This window comes from Spermophilus citellus (assembly GCF_964194105.1).
Source record: "Spermophilus citellus genome assembly, chromosome: 9".
NCBI classification, from domain to species: Eukaryota; Metazoa; Chordata; class Mammalia; order Rodentia; family Sciuridae; genus Spermophilus; species Spermophilus citellus.
The window spans coordinates 11,883,197-11,902,226 of NC_138191.1; the positions used below are offsets into that span (position 1 = coordinate 11,883,197).

The 19,030-nt window shown below is 43.7% G+C and overlaps 1 protein-coding gene and 1 pseudogene across 2 annotated transcripts in view; both read right to left on the minus strand.

Annotated features, from left to right (window-relative positions):
* The window catches only part of LOC308655429 (intelectin-1a-like), a gene marked incomplete at its 3' end in the record, with an annotated part of 158,386 nt that overhangs the window by 18,418 nt on the left and 120,938 nt on the right, over nucleotides 1-19,030 (minus strand). The gene's annotated exons all lie outside the window — the stretch shown is intronic.
* LOC308656741 (starch-binding domain-containing protein 1-like) lies at nucleotides 6,938-8,123 on the minus strand (annotated as a pseudogene). The gene is made up of 2 exons: nucleotides 7,862-8,123; nucleotides 6,938-7,760 (listed from the first exon to the last, which is right to left on the minus strand). The product of its transcript is annotated as a starch-binding domain-containing protein 1-like (transcript).

Genomic DNA, 19,030 nt, shown 5'->3' on the forward strand with positions numbered 1-19,030 from the left:
AAAGGTGGTAGCAGAGACAAATCAAGATAGCAATGGGAGTGTCCCAAGATGGATGCAACCACTTTCAGAGATGGGGCTGAAAGGGTGGGGTGTCTGTTTAGAGATGCAGCTGTCTCCAGGCTCTATCTGTTGTCCCAAGATGGAGGCTACTGTGTGGGGAGGGCTATGGCAATGACTGCAGTGTCCCAAGATGGTATGGGGTTGGCCTGGGTTCCATCGTGGTCTGCTGGTTGGCAGTGCGGTCCTAGGTCTGGGCCTGGGTTCCAGGCTAGGTCTGCTGGTCAGCAGGGGTGGTCCTAGGCCTGAATTAACTCTTTCTGATACAGATACTAACAAAAATCTTTAAAACAATTTTTTTTTTCTGTAGAAGAGATGGAGTTTTGAAATGTTGCCCAGCCTGGCTTTAACTTACCAGTCTCAAGTGATCTCCCTGCCTCCCGCTTCCTGAATACCTGAGATTTTAGGTATACACCAACTCATCTAGCATAAAAAATCTAATTTTTTTATGGTAGTGGGGATCAAACCCAGGGCCTTATGCATGCAAAGCTTATGCTCTACTAGTGAGCTACATCCCCAGACCTCCAATAGTTTATTTATCCATTTATCAGTTGATCTATACATGGGTTATTTCTGTGAATTCTGGGTGTTGACTGAGCAATATATTGCCAGCTGGGTCACTTGAGTGTCTGTACTCAGCTGAGAGCCAGCAAGGCCTCCTCCACATGTCTCTCTTTCCATGTGCTGTCCCCTCTCTCCAGGGCCTCATCATATGACTCCTTTGTCCCCAGTATGACACTTGGATTTCTGTATAACTTGACTGGGTTCCAAGCTAGCAAAACAGAAGGTACTGTGAGGTAGTAGCTAGCAAAGAGCAGTGCCATCATGGCAAGGCCACACGTGTTCTTTAAATTGCTTCAGATTCTTCTTTAAACTACTTTCAAAGTAGATGAGAAAGCAAACAGTGGCTGTTAATTTGCAGAAAATAAACAGAAGCAAAGGAGCTAATTGGGGACAAACGTCAAAAGAAAAGGCTTACTGGGTCTAACCCTTGACAGGGTCCATTGAGGCTGGTGTGGAGCCAGGAATCATGGCTAGAGGTGTGTGCATTTGTCTGGGAAGGACTATTCCTTCAGTAGTGCAGGTCACTAAGGTACATTCTGACTGGCCCCTGACCCCAATGCCCACCACATGGCATTGACTTGTAGATGAAGTGCCCCTGAGTAGAATGGCCACCATGAAAGTTCCCTGGAAGACCTACCAAGGCCAGCACCTCCACCCCCTGCTGTGAAGGTGGCTGAGGGAGGACCCGCTCTCCAGGCAAACATCGATAGGAGAGGGCACCGTTCCCTCGGCTGCTCTCCCTTGAGCATGCTCTCCGCCTGAGCCTTGCTTCCCCTTCCCCTTATTTTCACTGTCCTTTCTCCTATAATAGAGCTCTCTTGCATGACTTTTGGTCTCTGACTTCAAATTTTCTTTCGTAAGAACTGAGGTTTGAAGCTTCAGCTCCCCACTCTCCTGTGTCGTTACCATTTCTTTTTCTTTTTAAAAACCCTTTTCAGCGCTGGGGATCAAACTCAGGTCTCACACAAGTGCTCTGCCGCTGACCTACACGCAGCCCGGCTCAGTACCACTATTTTTTTTTCCTGGTCTTGGGATTGAACCTAGAACCTAGAGCACGCTGGGCCAACGTTTTGCCCCTGAGATACATTCTAAGGCCTTTTTATTTTTTATTTCGAGATGAGGTCTCTCTAGATTGCTGAGGCTGGCCTCACACTTGTGATCTTCCTGGCTCAGCTTCCTGAGTAGGTGGGATTACAGGTGTGCACCACAGTGACTGACCAATACTACTTCCTAAAGACCAGGATGCACCTACATCTTTTCCACTACATTTTATCAAAGAGGTCCAATTTTAGCTCAGAGTTATAGAGAGGGGATATAGACTCTAATTCTTTCTTTCTTTCTTTCTCTCTCTCTCTTTTTTTTTGGACTAGGGATTAAACCCAGGTGTCGCGACCCCCTTGCCCGCAAGGAAGACACAACAACAGGAATCTTCTTTCAGCCGTTTATTCAGGTCCTTGATATCTCTTCTTCTCTCTCTCGGATGCCTCTCCCAGCCTTAATAAAGCATCTCAAGCCCCAATGCGAAGCTGCCACGTGGAGCTTTCTCATAGGGTGTTAAAAAACCATGCGCCAACTCTCCCAAATAAGGAGTTGTTTGTTACAGACCACAGCGGAGCCAGCGCCATCTTGTAATGGCGACCACAGTCCGCAGAAACGGCTCACCACAGTTCCCCCTTTTGTTTTCTAAAAACAATACAGGCGAGAGTAGAGGTCCTATCCCACTGTGCAGAAGTGGCTGCATAGTATGGCTCAGCCCCAAGGAGGGCCCTTCCCCAGATCTGAGGCCATATCAGCCGATGCCTTTTTTCGTGGGACGGGGCGTGGACGCGTCTAACCCGCATGCAATAGGACATGCTCTCCTTGAGGTCCACTTCAAGGATCACTCAAGTGCAGTGCCTTGCCTCGCATCCTGTATCGTGATGATGGTGGACGAAGGGGGATGGCTGAGGCTGAACTGTGGCTGTATAGAAATACGACGACAAACAAGTTGGCAACACCCTAAAAGAAAGGCACGGGTCTTAAGGCGATAGAAAAGCACTAGTGTGGAAACCCATCTGCGTGCAATGGCAGTAAAGCCGGCAGAGTGCAAGGGCTTTCCAACACTAAGAGAATAACAAAGAAAGACATGTTGATCCCAGTGCAATGTTCATAAAACTTGGGGTGCAACGACCATGTCAAAGATTTACTGTTTAATCTGCGCAAGCCAGACTTGAGGTGAGATGCCATTTTCTAAAGCTGCAAGAGCTTGTATGATCATAGCTTTATCTGGACCAATTTCCGGCCAAATATTCGCCAATGATACGGGAGGCATTCCTGGAATCATTAAATCATGAACCGGCATCGGCATTGGCCAAGCCCGTGCCACTGCCCACCACTGCATTGGTGTCGTCCGTGTCATCGGCACCAGCACCAGAGCCAGAGCACTCAGCAGAATGAAGATCCTCATCACGGGATTGCTGTGGTATTTCTTGTTGCTGGGTAGCTGGCGTCAAGACTCTTCTTGTCAGGCGTTCAGGGACCCACAATGGTTCCGTGCGATCCTGGGGAAAAACACATACAGATCCTCGTGCCCATGTCAGCACGGGGTCGGGGCCGTTCCATTGGCCCGTAAGAACATCTTTCCACTTAACATAGCCAATCACAGAGGGCTGAGGGGACACATGTCTATCGGCCGCAGAGCGACCGTGAATATCCAAATTCAAAAAATTAATGGTAAAGAGAGCTAAGGACAGGCGTTCTTTAGGAGTATGTTCAGCTCCTATTCCCCCCTTTTGTTTTTGTAACGTTTTCTTTAAGGTGCGATGAGCACGCTCAACAATGCCTTGCCCTTGAGGATTGTAAGGCAAACCATGAGTAAGTTGCACTCCCATAGTAGAACAAAAAGATGTGAATTGTCTGCCAGTATAAGCAGGTCCATTATCAGTCTTAAGGGATGTAGGTGCACCCCACGCCGCCCAGGCCTCCAGGCAATGAGTAATGACATTACGTGCCTTTTCTCCTGATAAAGCAGAAGCATGAATAATTCCAGAGTACGTATCAACAGAAACATGGACATACTTGAGGTTACCAAAGTCAGGTATGTGTGTCACATCCATTTGCCAGACAACCAATGGCTTCAATCCCCGTGGGTTCACTCCATAAGTAGGGGGATGAAGAAATGTGACACAATGGGGACAGTGTAATACTATCTGCCGAGCATCTGCTCTAGAAATGGAAAAACGCCTACGGAGTGTTAAAGCATTAACATGGAAATTTTGGTGAAACAATTTAGCCTCCTCTAAGGAGGAAGCCAAACAGATCAACTGACCTCTAGTGGCTGAGTCCGCACAGGCATTACCCTGTGATAACGGACCAGGAAGAGAGGTGTGAGCCCGGATGTGCATTGGATAAAAAGGAGCAGTGCGGCTACAGATAAGCTGTTGAAGCTGATTAAAGTAAGCAGATACATTACGGGCATCACTAATAGCTCCCACAGCCTCCAGGATTTTTAATGCTTGCACCACATAGATGGAGTCCGAAATGAGATTAAAAGGAAAAGAACATTGTTTAAAAACCTCAATAACAATTTGTAGTTCTACCCATTGTGGATTTCCAGGAGCAAATTGATGCTGGACAGGGGGAGAATCATTAATTACATAAGCTCCCATTCCAGACTTGGAACCATCAGTAAAAATGTTAACAGCCCCCGGAATTGGACTAGATGAAGTTACTTTAGGGAAAATGATAGGATGTTCTTTAACAAAATGGAGTAACGGATGAGAAGGGTAATGATTATCAATATCCCCTTGAAACGAGCAGCATAGAATAGCCCAGTTATCTAGAGTAGCACTTAAAACACTAAGTTGAGCTTTAGAATAGGGTATAATAAGAGAAGAAGGAAATTGTCCGAAAAATTGAATGCTTTGTTGAATCCCTTTAAGTGCTAATGCTGCAACAGCATCAGGATAATATTCTAAGGATTTTCCTGGGGATACATGTGGGTGGATCCATAGCAAAGGTCCGTTCTTATAAGGAGCGATTGCTGCTTTACATTCCTTGGTGCATTGCTCAAAGACCAATTGCTTAACAAGGGGCATGGCTCTATCAGGATCCCCAAAAATCTTTCCAGCGGCATCCACCATCCTTGCTACAAAGTCTGAAAAGGGTTCTGTAGGGCCTTGTATAATCTTGGTCAAATTACCAGATACCTCTCCTCTGTTTGGAAGTGACTTCCATGCCCGAATGCAAATGTTATTAATTTGATCATATACCTCAAGAGGGAATCCTGTCTGTTGATTAGCAAATCTACCTTGCCCCAAAAGCATGTCCTTATCCCAATGAGGATGTCCCGCCGCATGGTTTTGGGCGGCCTGTTCTATTGTGCCCTCTAACACAAATGTTCTCCAGTCCAAATATTTACCTGGGGAAACACAAGCCCGAACAAGGCTAGCCCAATCAGAGGGAGTCATACAGTATCTGGACAGACTCTCCACCTGAGTTAGTGTGAAGGCGGCATCCACCCCATAAGTGCGCACAGACTCCGCCAGGGTCTTCACAATTTTAAAATCTAAAGGCTCATGGAATCTTCCCCTATTATCGTCCTGAAAAACTGGATAAGCAAGACCCATCTCAGCGTGAACAGCCTTCCATGTTTGAGCATGGAAAGCTCTCCCCGAAACACCCCCACCATACGGCGGTGGATCCGGAGGATCACATTTCTTGAGCCCCTGCTTATCTTTGTTCCCTTCTCCTACAGCTAAACTCCCTAGCTGGCGAGACAGCCTCCCAAGCTCCTCCTCCTCATTCTCCTCTTCCTCTGACCCACTTTCACATGGGGGTGTGCGCAGCGCACTGAGATCTGGATACAATCGCCTCTTCCCCTGTTTCACGCTCCGCACACTTCCATCCTCCCGAGATACCTCACTTCCTGCCGTCTCTGATTTCTCCTCATGTAATTGTTCTAGAACTTCCTGTCCTTTAGTAAGTGCGTCATGACATCTGTCATCTGTGAGGCAACTACGGACTATTCTCCAAAGGGGTATCACCCCGCCCTCTAATATGCCCTGCTCAGAAGCAAAGTCAAGATCTTTGCCTAATTTATCCCAACTAGGTATGGTAAGGCTGCCCGAAAATGCAAACCACGGTGCAGCAATATCTATCTTCTGTAAAAATCTCTGTAAAGTACGATGCTTCACTTCCAGGCCCTTGGAACGTAACAGGCCATCTAGGGCCAGGAGAAGCGGACTTGAAGATGCGGCACCCATGACACAACAACAAAAGAAACACAGAAAACAAAAGACACAGACGACAAAAGAAACACAGAAAACAAAAGTGAAAGTACACATTGCAGCTGCAATAAAATATGAGGCTCTCTCTTTCTTTGTAGAGGAGCTGACCCCGCTTTGGTCGCGGGTCCCACTTACTGGGACTATCCCCGCTTTGGTCGCGGGTCCCACTTACTGGGACTATCCCCGCTTTGGTCGCGGGTCCCACTTACTGGGACTATTCCCGCTTTGGTCGCGGGTCCCACTTACCTGGGACTAACCGGTGCACCACCCCTGACGGCTGAAAGTTCTGGTTCCCGGGTCTCGGCACCACTTGTCGCGACCCCCTTGCCCGCAAGGAAGACGCAACAACAGGAATCTTCTTTCAGCCGTTTATTCAGGTCCTTGATATCTCTTCTTCTCTCTCTCGGATGCCTCTCCCAGCCTTAATAAAGCATCTCAAGCCCCAATGCGAAGCTGCCACGTGGAGCTTTCTCATAGGGTGTTAAAAAACCATGCGCCAACTCTCCCAAATAAGGAGTTGTTTGTTACAGACCACAGCGGAGCCAGCGCCATCTTGTAATGGCGACCACAGTCCGCAGAAACGGCTCACCACACCCAGGGATGCTTTACCATTGAGCTACATCCCCATCCCTATTGGTCTTTATGAAAGTTTTCAATTTTAAGACAGAGTCTCACTAATTTGCTGAGGCTAGTCTTGAACTTGGGATCCTTGTGCCTCAGCCTCCCCACTCAGTGGCATTACAGGAGTGTGACATTGCACCCAGCTTAGACTCCAACTCTTCCTTCCTTCCTTTCTCTCTCTCTCTCTCTCTCTCTCTATCTCTGTAGTGCTGGGGATCAAACCACCTCATGCATGCTAGGCAAGTCCTCTACCACTGAGTTATATCCCCAGCCCTAGACTTCAATTCTTTTTTTTATTATCTGCATATATATATTTCTGACATCAGACAAAAGCCACTAGCGAATTCAAAACAGCTCTGATGGCTAAATTTGGAGTCATGCTGCCTTTATTTTAAATTATTCAGTGTGCTCCATAGCCTCAGCCTTTTCTACATTCTGCTACAGCCTGTTTTTCGGCAGGCAGAATCAGTGAATCCCCACAAGCCCTGAACCACTTTATCCTAGTGACCAGTCTCTAAGAGTCTATTGCTACATTCTTCCCAGCGAGTAACTCCCCCATTCTCTACCAACACCAACTTCCACTCCACCACTGTATCTGCTGGCAGGAAAACAGAATGAGACCAAAACCCATCCTGGTGATAGTGGAGTGGGATGTAAGTGTTCCATCTCCCAAGATTCTCATGGTCTCCAGTTATTGCAATGAATTGCCTATCAGTGCCTGTGATGTAATGCACCTGAAACCTGATATTAACTGGCTGAGACTCTGAAGCCATTCTTGCGACCTTTTTTGTTTTCCCATTCACTTCCCAACCTCTTGCCTCCACAAGAGTGCTTCTGCCACTGTCCATTGAGGCCTCAAGACTGCCACCCAAACCTACATCTCCCCAAGATGAGTGCCTAGACACCATTTCCCAGTCCTCATGGTCAGTGAGGTCCTGCTGTTCAACTGCAAGACTCACTTCTGTAGCTGTGACCATGAGCAGGTTGCTAGAAGGCAACTCCTCTGCAAACGATGTAGCTGCTTTAGCGGGTGTGTCATGTTCTTTTTGGAATCTCCATTCTCCTATGTGAGATTCAAGGCTTTTATTTCTTGAAACTTGAGAGTAACCCCTGGAGTTAGCCATCTCAGATGTAGCTCGAGACTGTGTGTCTGGTATCTGTCTAGCAGGAGCATGCTGTCTTGCAGTGTCCCAGTATTCTCCGGAAGGATTCTGTAGTCTCTGTGATGCTTCCTGTAGGTTACCAAGACCTTTGTGCATTAGCTGGTGTTATGTCAATGTAGTTTTGAAGTTTGTTAAGGCAACATGATGAAGTCAGTCCATCCTTACTGAAAGACGTGGCTGTGTCCTTACCTTGTCTCAGAAATCAAATGTCCATTGCTTTCTTGAAGATGCTCTGGTTTGATGACCTCCTCCTGCTTGTAAGGTCTGGCCGGGGCTCAATCCACCGCTGCCAGCACCCTGATGGCTTCCCGGAGCCGCAATATCAGTGTTCTAATGCTGCTCCGTGTCCCCGTCCTTCCCGTTGTCCCCGGGGGTCGCCCCGCAGCAGCCAAATAAAAACCGCTCCTGCCAGACCCCCTCCGACCAGCAGGGCTGCCCAGACGGAGCCCATGGCTGAGAGGCCGCGGGAGACGACGAGAACCCGGACCAGGGCTCCGATCTCGCAGGCAGAGCCACCTAGACTTCAATTCTTGTGTGTAAAGGGAGGGGAGAGATTGTGGGTGGTATCTTTGGATTCCTCCATATGTGCCAGTCCTCTTTCAATTAGAAGGGACCATTTGACAAGTTTTAGACAATGAGCTGTGAACAGAACAGACATATTTCACTTCTAGCCTGAAGCAAAGCAAAGCACACACCATTTTTCAGATCTATCATTCCTCTTTTTTCTTATTCTTTATCTATTTATTTATTTCAGCGCCAGGGTTAGATCCCAGGGGCACTTTACCACTGAGCTACACTTACAGCACTTTTTAAGTTTTTGAGGCAGGGTTTCCCTAAGTTGCCCAGACTGACCTTGGACTTGTGGTCCTCCTGCTTCAACGTTAGCAACCAGATAATGAAAGGTTCTTGTGGCTCAGTAAGCAAAGTGTAGCTGCCCAAGGCTTTTAATCTGGAGAGTGATTTGAAGGAAAAAAAAAGTGTGAATGATAATTTGCTGACAAGAGCAGGATCTATGGTTAATGGGTGAGGGTTAAGAAAGAGTAATCAGTTAGGGAAAGGTAGATAGTTTTTCGTGCCAAAAGCATCAGTAATTAGAATTTATAGCTGAAAGTTCACTTATACCATTGCCTATTAATCTATATAATCCTAAAAGATAATCAATGTTCTATTTGCCGCTTGAAAATCCAGTCTGAGGGAGGTTGGTGATTGGCACATACGAATAAGGCAAAACAAGTGCTTTGGTTTCATTCATCAGTTTGTTCATGCAATCTTATATGATTTGATTCGTAACTAAAACACTTTTTTCTGAATCTCTGCTAGACCAGTGATTGCAGACCTTTGAATCATGAGTCAAAAAAAGAATAATTTTTGCCTGGAGAGGTGCTTCTTGGGGTAGCCAATAAAAACATGTTCTCTGGTGTTGTGTGTTATGCCTTATTGTCTTCTGCCAAGATAATAAGTACTGAATTTAGAAACTATACACAGGGTATCATACAAATAACATTCAAATATATAAATCTCTTAAGTGCTGGGGATTGAACCCATGGCCTTACGTATGCTAACGCAGGCACTCTACCACTGAACTACATCATCAGTCACTCCAATATAATTTTAACTGAAGTAAAAATTTAAAATGGTTGTGAAAACAGTTTTGGGTTATGTATCACTATGAAAAATTTATGAGGGTCAGCATCTCCTGGGATACCTGTAGCCTGTTTATTCCATACCATGGTGTTATGGTGCACGATTACAGAAGCTCTGGGCTAGACACTGTGCTGTGAGCTGGAAATACAAAGATGAAGGAGACCCTACTCAACAGAATTAAGTCTAGCCACAAAACCCCAACAGGACAATTATTTAAATGGAGCTCGTTAAACCTGGTGACAGAGGTGTATTTAGGATACACCTAACTCATTCTAGAGGAATGGGGTTCTGTTAACCATACTCTCTTTCTCCCTTTCTTTTTGGTAGTGTGGATGGAACCAAGGGGCACTCTACTACTAAGGTATATCCCCAAATTTTTATTTATTTAATTTTGAGACAGTGTCTCCCTGAAGTGTGAAGGCTGATCTTGAACTTTCTCCTTCCTTCCTTCCTTCCTTCCTTCCTTCCTTCCTTCCTTCCTTCCTTCCTTCCCTTCTTTTCTTTCTTATGGTAGGGTTGGAACTAAACCACTTTACCAATAAGTCACATCCCCAGCTCCACATTTACATATTAAAGCATTACTTTCACAAATTTTATTGAACACCTACTATATGGCAGACACTGTTAAGCACTGAGGACAGACTAGCGAGTGAGAACATTGTCTCAGCTGCCTAATAGTGACCTTTACCATGAGACCCACTGAAATGACATTTGAGGGAGAACCATGGTTTGTGATTCAGACTCCTAGATAATGAGCTACTAAAGGTACATAATGGACTTAACAAATTGACCTAATTCAGACAGGCCATTCACAATGGCCAGGTTCTTTTGGTAAACGTTAGTGGTTTCCAATGACTTGAGGCAGGTAAGGGCTATGAGTCTTCTTTTCCAGCACCTCCCCATTGAATGATACAGTCATCCCTTGAACCCTCCAGGGCTTGGTTTGAGGAATGCCCCCCCTTCCCTGGCTCCCAGACCAAATCTGAGCATACTCAAGTGCCTTGTATAAAATGGAGTAGTACATGCATATAACCTGTGCACATCCTCCTGCATACTGGTTTTTTGGATTGAACCCAGGGGTGCTTTACTATTAAACTACATACGTCACAGTCCTTTTTCTTTTTTAAAAATTTTATTTTGAGATAGGTTCTTACTAAATTGTTTAATAGCTTATGAAGTTGCTCAGGCTGACTTTGAACTTTGACCTCTCAGCCCTCTTATATACTTTAAATGTACTGGCTTACAGGCCCTGATACAGTGTAAACACTAGGTAAATATTTGTTACACTGTGTTCTTTTGGCAGGAGCTGGAGATAGAACCCAAATGCCTCACACACACTAGACCTGCTCTACCACTGAGCTATGTCCCCAGCCCTATTATCCCTGTTAAGGAAGAGTAGAAAGAAAAAACATCTGTACGTAGTCAGTACCAATGCAACATTTTGGGGAATATTTTGGAGCTAAGGTTGGTTGAATCTGCATAAGCAGAACCAATAGCCTGTCATCTACATTCCAATGAAAGCAAGCCTCAGACTGAAATGTGCCCTGCATGCTTTTTGAGCATGTACAAACCATTCATAGGACTATCCTTTGAAGTTCAGTATAAGCACTGTGCTTTCAGACACTCCACCCAACACTTGCACAGAGACAATGCTAGGAAGCCCTTACCACTGAGCTCCCCCCTGGCTCCTGCCCATTTTTTAATCGAATTCAACTTGAACTGAGGCAGGAGGATCGAAAGTTGAGTTTTTATTGTTGTTGTTGAATCATAAATATAAGTTTCTCAAAGTTAAATTCATGGGCTGGGGCTGTGTGGCTCAGTGATAGAGCACTTGCCTAGCATGTATGAGGCAGTAGGTTCAAACCTCAGCACCACATAAAAATAAGTAAAGGTATTATGTCCATCCACAACCAAAAAAAAATGGGGAAAAATGTCAACCACATGTCACAGCTAACTTAAAAAAAAAGAGTCAAATTCATGCTTTAATTGAAGTTTTTAAAATTTATTATTATAATAATTTCTGGCATCAGGGATTGAACCCAGGGGTGCTTTATCATAGAGCCACATCGCCATCCCTTTTTAAAAATATATTTTATTTAGAGACAGGGTCTTGCTGAGTTACTTAGGGCCTTACCAATTTTGAAGAGGCTGGCTTTGAACTTGTGATCCTCCTACCTCAGCCTCCAGAACTGCTGGGATTACAGGCATACACCTGCGCCCAGCTGCTCAATTGAAGTTTTTTGTTTGTCTGTTTGTTTTACACTTTTAAATGCATTTCAATTTTGAGAAAAAAATTTAAATTGAAAGAACTTTTGCAAATAATTTTTGAAGTCCAATTTTAAAATTGTCATTACCAGGAAGACACTGCAATATTTTACTCCAATCCCAATCTTATTTATTTCTTCATTTAATTTTGCATATTGGGGTTAAAAGCAAGGGTATTTACCACTGAGCTACATCTCCAGCCCTTTTAAGTTTTTAAATTTTGAGACAAGGCCTCACCAAATTGCCCAAGCTGGCCTCAAGTTTGTGATCCTCCTGCCACTGTCTCTTGACTTGCTGGGGTTACAGGAGTGCACCACTGTGCCCAACATCCAATCCCAATCTTGGTAAAGATCTAGCATTAACTAGTAGCCACAAGGATCAATAAGTGATTCCTAGAAATAGGGACTGTTTTAAACTTCAAAGGATGTCCTAGGCCTCCGTGGAACCTCCCCAGGTCCAGCTTCTAGACGATGCCCTCTGAGTCCCACTTCTTCCTCCTGCCCAACCCTGGGGACCACTGGACACAACAAGGCTCATTCATGTCAAATGTGGGCTGACTGAAGATCCCCTCTGATGACACATTGTCTGGGGAGCAGGCTCCAGGGAAGAGATGCTGTGTTCTAGACAATGTCAAAGACGATGTCCAGTGTTTGTACAGTGTTTTATGGTTCCCAAAGTGTTCTAGATAAACCACCCCATTTGATCCTCATGATAGCCCTGTGAGAGGTGTTAGCGTCCTCACTTTACAACCAAGGACACAGTGCTCTCCCAAGGGGATGGTCAGGGTCTGCTTTCCTTGCCATGCGGGGTGCTGTCTTGCTTTATCCTTGCATGTGCACGTGCTCAGGGGAACCACTTGGATCTGGGTCTTCCTTTGCTTTCTGCCCAAAATAGATGCTTCTGCTCTGTGTTCTACCCCTGATGCTGCAGCAAGCCTCTTGGCCAGGCGGCGTAGGCTCTGCTGTACTCTGTGGATAGAATCTTTGGCTGAGAGAAGTCTCTTCCAACTTGGAGTAAAAATCGAAAACGTGGCCAGGCATGAGGGTGCACACCTGTAATCCAAGCAACTCGGGAGGCTGAAGCAGGAGAACTGGGAGTTCAAAGCCAGCCTTGGCAACCTATTGAAGACCTAAGCAACATAGCTAGATCCTGTCTTAAAATAAAAAAAAAAATAATAAAAAGGAATAGGGATCTGGCTCTAGTGGGTAAGTGCCCCTGGGTACAATCTCTGGTGCAATAAATAAATAAAAGAATAGGAAATGTAGCTAGGAGTTGTGGTGCAAGCCTGTAATTCCAACTACTCTTTAGGTTGAGTCAGGAGGACCACAAGTTCAGGGCCAGTCTTGGCAACTCAGTGAGATCCTCGTTCAAAGTAAAAAAATAAAAAAGGCTGGGGTGTGTCTTGTTGGTAGAGCACCCCTGGGTTCATTCAATCCCTAGTATGGAAAAAAAAATTGAAGATTGTGTCTCCCAAATACACAATGCTGTTTGTTGGGTAAGAGCAACAAGCATTCCTGGGCTAACACTGAGGCCACAGGCTGCCCAGCCCTGGGGCTACCTAGTGTGTCCTTGAAGGTCCCTCTTGCATTTTCCTCATCTCACTTTGGTTCTATCAAACCTCAAACCCCTTCTTTCTACTTCCCAGATGAGAATAGTGACACCTTCAGAAGTCAAGTGACAGGTCTGGGTTCACCAGTTAGGTAGAGGTGTGTGTATTTCCCCGAATGCTCCTCTTTCCAGCCCAACCAATGGAAATAAATGCACAAAAATCAGAGATGGAATAATTTTCATGGTTAGTCTTGTTCTACCAGCATGGAATGGGTTCTATTTCTTGAATTTTTAGGGCACAATTTATAATTTGTACAAGAATTATGACTGGGCTGGGGTTGTGGCTCAGTGGTAGAGAACTCGCTTAGCATGCACAAGGCCCTGGGTTCGATCCTCAACACCACATAAAAATAAATAACTGAACAAAATAAAGGTATTGTGTCTAACTAAAAAATAAATATTAAAAAAAGGAATTATGATTTTTCCAGTTTTTTATCACAGATAAATCAATCAGTAATACTGAGTCATATTGAAACATTTGATAATAAATATGCACACTTGAAACTTTTTTTACATGCTTTGATATTTTTTTTACTTATTTTTCATGCAGTTGTTATCACTTTAGTTTTTGAAGATTTTTTTTCTCTTTTAATTTAATTTAAAAAAATGTTTGTGGTACAAGAGATTGAACTAGGGGTGCTCTACCACTGAGCTTCATCCCCAGTAATTTTCATTTTTTGTTTTGAGGCAAGGTCTTGCTAAGTCACTGAGGCTGGCCTGGAACTTGTAATTTTTGTGATCTTCCAACCTCAGCCTCTGGAGTTTCTGGGATTACAGGCGTTCACAGCTGTGCCTGGCTAGAAGACTTTATATTGCAGAATAACTAAGGAACTTTGAGTCCTGTTAAAAATTGTGTTTTATTACTAGAGAAATATCTAGACATTTGGACTGGCATCATCCTGATAATTTATAGTCATGGGAAGGCATCGATCTTACGAACTTAAAGGACCAACTCACTGGTGACTGCCAGAAACAGGGCATTTTGTGACATGAAGGGGACAGTGGTGGTTGCCCCTGACCTTACTGTCACCCAGCACCTCATCCTCTCAACTCCACCAGCCACTTGACACAAAAGGCATATCAGGAGGGCTTGCTTTGACTTTCCTTTGATGCCACACTACCTGGGGAGCAGGTATTAGGCAGCAGATGGTGAGCCAGCCCACACTTACTAAGAATTTGATATGATCTAATGTTTTGTCAGTGTTTTGTACTGTGCAAAGGGCATGACCATTTCTTATCTCATTTTGAACCCTTTATCAGTCTTATCAGGTCAGTACAAATCTGTAATTCCTAATCCATAATTCCAAAAAATGAGTACCATATTCAATCATGAGGGCTACTGTAGATTCTGTTAGAGATGTTGGGCTATATTTGGTGTGCTTGACCAATTTCTTTTATTTTTTCCTTTTTCTTTTGTTTTGCTTTTGATACTGAGGATTGATCTTAGGGGCACTTTACCATTGAGCTACACCCCTATCCCTTTTTATTTTTTATTTTGGAACAGGGTCTCACTAAATTGCGTAGGCCAGCCTCCAATTTGTGATCCTTCTGCCCCAGCTTCTAGAGTCACTGAGATTACAGGTGTGTACCACCATGCTTGTCTCAGCCTAACTCTTCTGAAAATCCTCAAATCTTCTAATATTCAGCTGGTGCTGAGTTTTGGATAAAGAACTGTGAACCTGAATTCTTATTTCTAACTTACCCGTGAGAAAACCAAGGTAATTCAAAGGGACAGGCTCTTCCCTTAAGGGTTTTTGGGCAGATGGAGGGCAGTTACTATAAGAAGATGACAGGGAGGATTCTAGGTGAGAGGAATTCTTTTTTCTTCCTTTGGTGCTGGAGATTGAACCAGGGCCTTGTGCGTTCGCAGCAAGGGCTCTCCCACCTGGTTACACCCCCAGCCCTGTGAGGGGAACTTTTGTTCTTCTTACTTCTCTCTTTGTTTCCTGGTCTAATAGCCTCTGGAGACAAGGTGGGTATATTTTAAGCACCCAGCGTCTACTTGACTTCCAGTGTCCCCAGCTATCTATCTCAGCAGGAATGGCCACTGAAAAGGTGTGGGTGTCTCCCAAGAATTTTGCATTTCTCACACCAGACAATTGGAATGCTATCAATGGAGGATTTTTTTTTTCACAATCAAAGAAGTACCACGATCATTAAGCCTCAGTAGGGAGAATACTAATTTAGCAAGCAGAGATCAGATTCATGCTTTTAAAAAAAATTTTACTGAGAATCCACTGCAGGCTAGGTCATATGCTAAATTTCAGGAGGAAGTAAGAGGGTGGGAAAACAGAGGGGAATAACATGAAGGTCACAATCTGTTCAAGATCAGCGTTTGGCAAATGTGGCTCATGGCCTGGTTTTGTATGGTCAGCGAGCTAAGAATGATTTTTACATGTTCAGAGGTTGTTACAAATAAGCAAGCAAGCGAGCAAATAGACAAATCAAAAAAGTAAAGAGTGTGCAAGAAAGAATTATGTGGTCAAAAAGTATTGTTATCTGATTCTTTGCAAAGAAAAATTGTGATATCTGCTCAAGATGATCTGTCCAATGAGGAAATTAGAAACACACACACACACACACACACACACACACACACACAAATAATAGGTCTAAACCATATAAAGAAAAAGATCTATAAACAGAGATTTGTAAATAAATAGAAAAACCAAGGTTCATATTAGGATCAACATTTGAAGCTGGGTACAGTGGCATGTGCCTGGAATCCCAGCAGCTTGGGAGGCTGGGGCAAGAGGAAGGTGAGTTTAAGGCCAATCTCAACACTGTAGTGAGGCCCAAGTCACTTGGTGAGACCCTGTCTTAAAATAAAAAATAAAAAGGGCTGGGGATGTAGCTCAGTGGAAAAGCACCATTGGGTTCAATCCTCATTACCCCCCTCTGGCCAAAAATAGTTACCAATATTCAACTTCATTAATAAACAAAGAAGTGCAAATTATAACTTTGCTTTTAAAAAAATTCAAAGTGAACAAAAATCAGTAAATTAGAATTTCTGGCTATAAACTCAGTTCATCATTCAAACCTCTGTTTTCCCTTCCTTTCTTCTAATGTTGGTAGCGAATATTAATATTCCTAGCCTCTGTACTAGCTAGGGATGCTTTCTTTTTCTTTCTTCCTGGAATACAAATATAATGCCTGGAGAGACCACAGTTATCCTGTGATCAGAAAGCTAAAAATCATGTAGGAAGGATGGAGAAACAGTAAGATCAAACTAGACAAATATCTTTTTAACATTGTTAATTCCCACACCAGTCCTGACTGACCTACACTTGGAATTTTTGTTTTGTGACAAGTAATCCCCTTACCTAGTTAATCTACTGTGAAAAGGTTTTCCAGTCTTTTCATCAAAATATATCCTTGATACACTAACACTGGCCTTTGTTCATTTCTAGTGGAATAAAAATTGGCACAAGTTATCAGACCAATAAAGATGACTTCAAAAAGTTTTCATACTATTTTGCCCAGAAATTTCACTTCTAGAAATTTATGTCAGGGAAATAATTGTATGTGTAAATAAAAGATATATGTATAAGAATGTTTAGTGCAGTGTTGTTTATTATAGTAAAAAGTTGGAAATAGCTTAACAGTTCAACAATGAGACAATTAAATTACTAAAAAAAGTTAATGCAACTGAATATTTGGTGATTAAAAATCTTGTTTTCAAAGACTATTTGATAAATATTAAATGCTTGGCAGTTTTGTGAAAGTAAATAAATAACCAACTCAGGATATATGTACTCTTCTTTCTGCTTGTTCATGTATTTGTGGAGCTGGGAATTGAACCTAGGACCTTGTGCAAGTTAGGCAAGTTTTCTACCTCTGAGCTATACCCAGAGCCCTCTTTATACATATGTGATCAGGAGTCAATGGGAGCTGTCTTTGAATAATATGGTAAAGAGGAATTTTTGATTGATTTCTAACGTTATTTGGATATATATATATATACACACACACACACACACACACACACAGAGAAGAATAGCAAGTAAACATTTAATAAGATTTTACATAATAAATACTATATACATGTGAATGTGGATATTAGCCTTTCTCAGAATCAAAATATACTATTAAGGGATAATAATCTGCCTCTGAGTCACACTCCTACCATAGTACCAGTGTAAAAACAATTAAAATGACCCTAAGACTGTATTTAATGCCTATGAAAGCATTAACTATGATAGGAAAAAAATAACACTGGGAAAAGAAATTTGAAAATAGAAAAACATCAGTTTAGATCTTCACCTAATATCATACAAGAAAATTAACTGCAGAGAATTTAAAAACGAAATTGAAAAATCCCAGGTTTCACAAAGAAATGTAGTACGTGGATAAGGGACCTCTGTAAGCCCATGGTCTAGGGTGAGCTCTTCTCTCTTCCAGCCTCCTGGACTCACCTTTCCTGGGCATGGCTGGTTCTGGTGCTGGAAATGCACCAGCACCGTCCCCAGGGTGACCGAGGAGTCCCAAGGAGGCCTGGGTCTCTCCTGGGAATCTGCCTTTCGGTCAGGACCTGGGTTCTCACCTACTTCATTTTGGGGGTGGGTCCTGGGGATGGAACCCAGCTGTGTTCCACCAGCTACATTCCAGGCCCCTTCTATTTTTTGTCTTGAGGGTAGGACCTTGCTGAGCTGCCAGGGCTGGCCATGAACTTGCCATTCTCCTTCCTCAGCTCCCCAGGTGATGGGATCACAGTGTGTGCCACCGTCCTGGCCTCCTCTGCTCCTTACCATCTGACTGTGGCTCCTGGAGTTTTTCTCTGGATTGTTTTGCCCCTTCCTTTGTCTCCTGAAAGCAGTGGGAAACACCTGGTTGTTGTGTGTATTAGAACATTACCTGAGTATCTGATGGTGGAAGCATGGCCTGGGGCAATGGAGCAAAGCGGAGAATTTTTAATTTCTTCTTCTTCTTCTTCTTCTTTTTTTTTTTTTTTTTTTTGCGGTACGAATGATTGAAACCAGGGTTTCGTGCATGCTAGGCAAGTGGCTTACCACTTAGTCACATCCCCAGCCATCCCCTCACCCAGCTTTTAAAAAAAATTTGAGATAAGTTCTCACTAAATTGCTGGCCTTGAAGTTGTAATCCTCCTGTCTCAGCCTCCTAAATCACTGGGATTACAGGCAGGGCGCCATTACTCCTGGCTTAAATCTTTGCTTTAATTTTTTTGTTACTGGAGATTAAACCCACAGCCTCACATGTGCTAATCACAGGCTCTACCTCCGAGTCACACCCCTACCAGGAGTTTTACATTTTTCATTTCTTTTTAGAAATTTATTGAGCTGGTGTGGTGATGCATACTTGTAATCCCAGTGACTCGAGAGGCTGAGGCAGGAAGATTGCAAGTTTGAGGCCAGTCTGGACCACTTAGTGAGACCCTGCCTCAAAATAAATAAATAAATAAAGGTTGGGGATGTAGTTCAGAGATAGAGCACACCTGGGTTCAGTACTGAAAACACACACACACACACACACACACACACACACACACAAACACACACACACACAAAAACAGAAAAGAATTTTTTTTTGATGAACCATATGTAACATTTGTGTATTTTAGTACCAGTTGCAGTCAGTTTCTTTCATTAAATTAATGATTTTTTTTTTCAATGCTGGGGATCAAACCAGAGCCATGTCCTCTATCCTTGTGTGGGCTCTTTTTCATCCAGCGAGGAGGTCCACGGAACAGGGTAATGCAGAGTGCAGCTGCGGAGTCATGAATCAAGACCTCCAGAGACCAAGCAGGAAGCAGGTCTGATTTTATTTTGCAGTTACGTTGTGTATACACTGGGGCAGTAGCTAAGCAGGTTACAGGCAGCCACC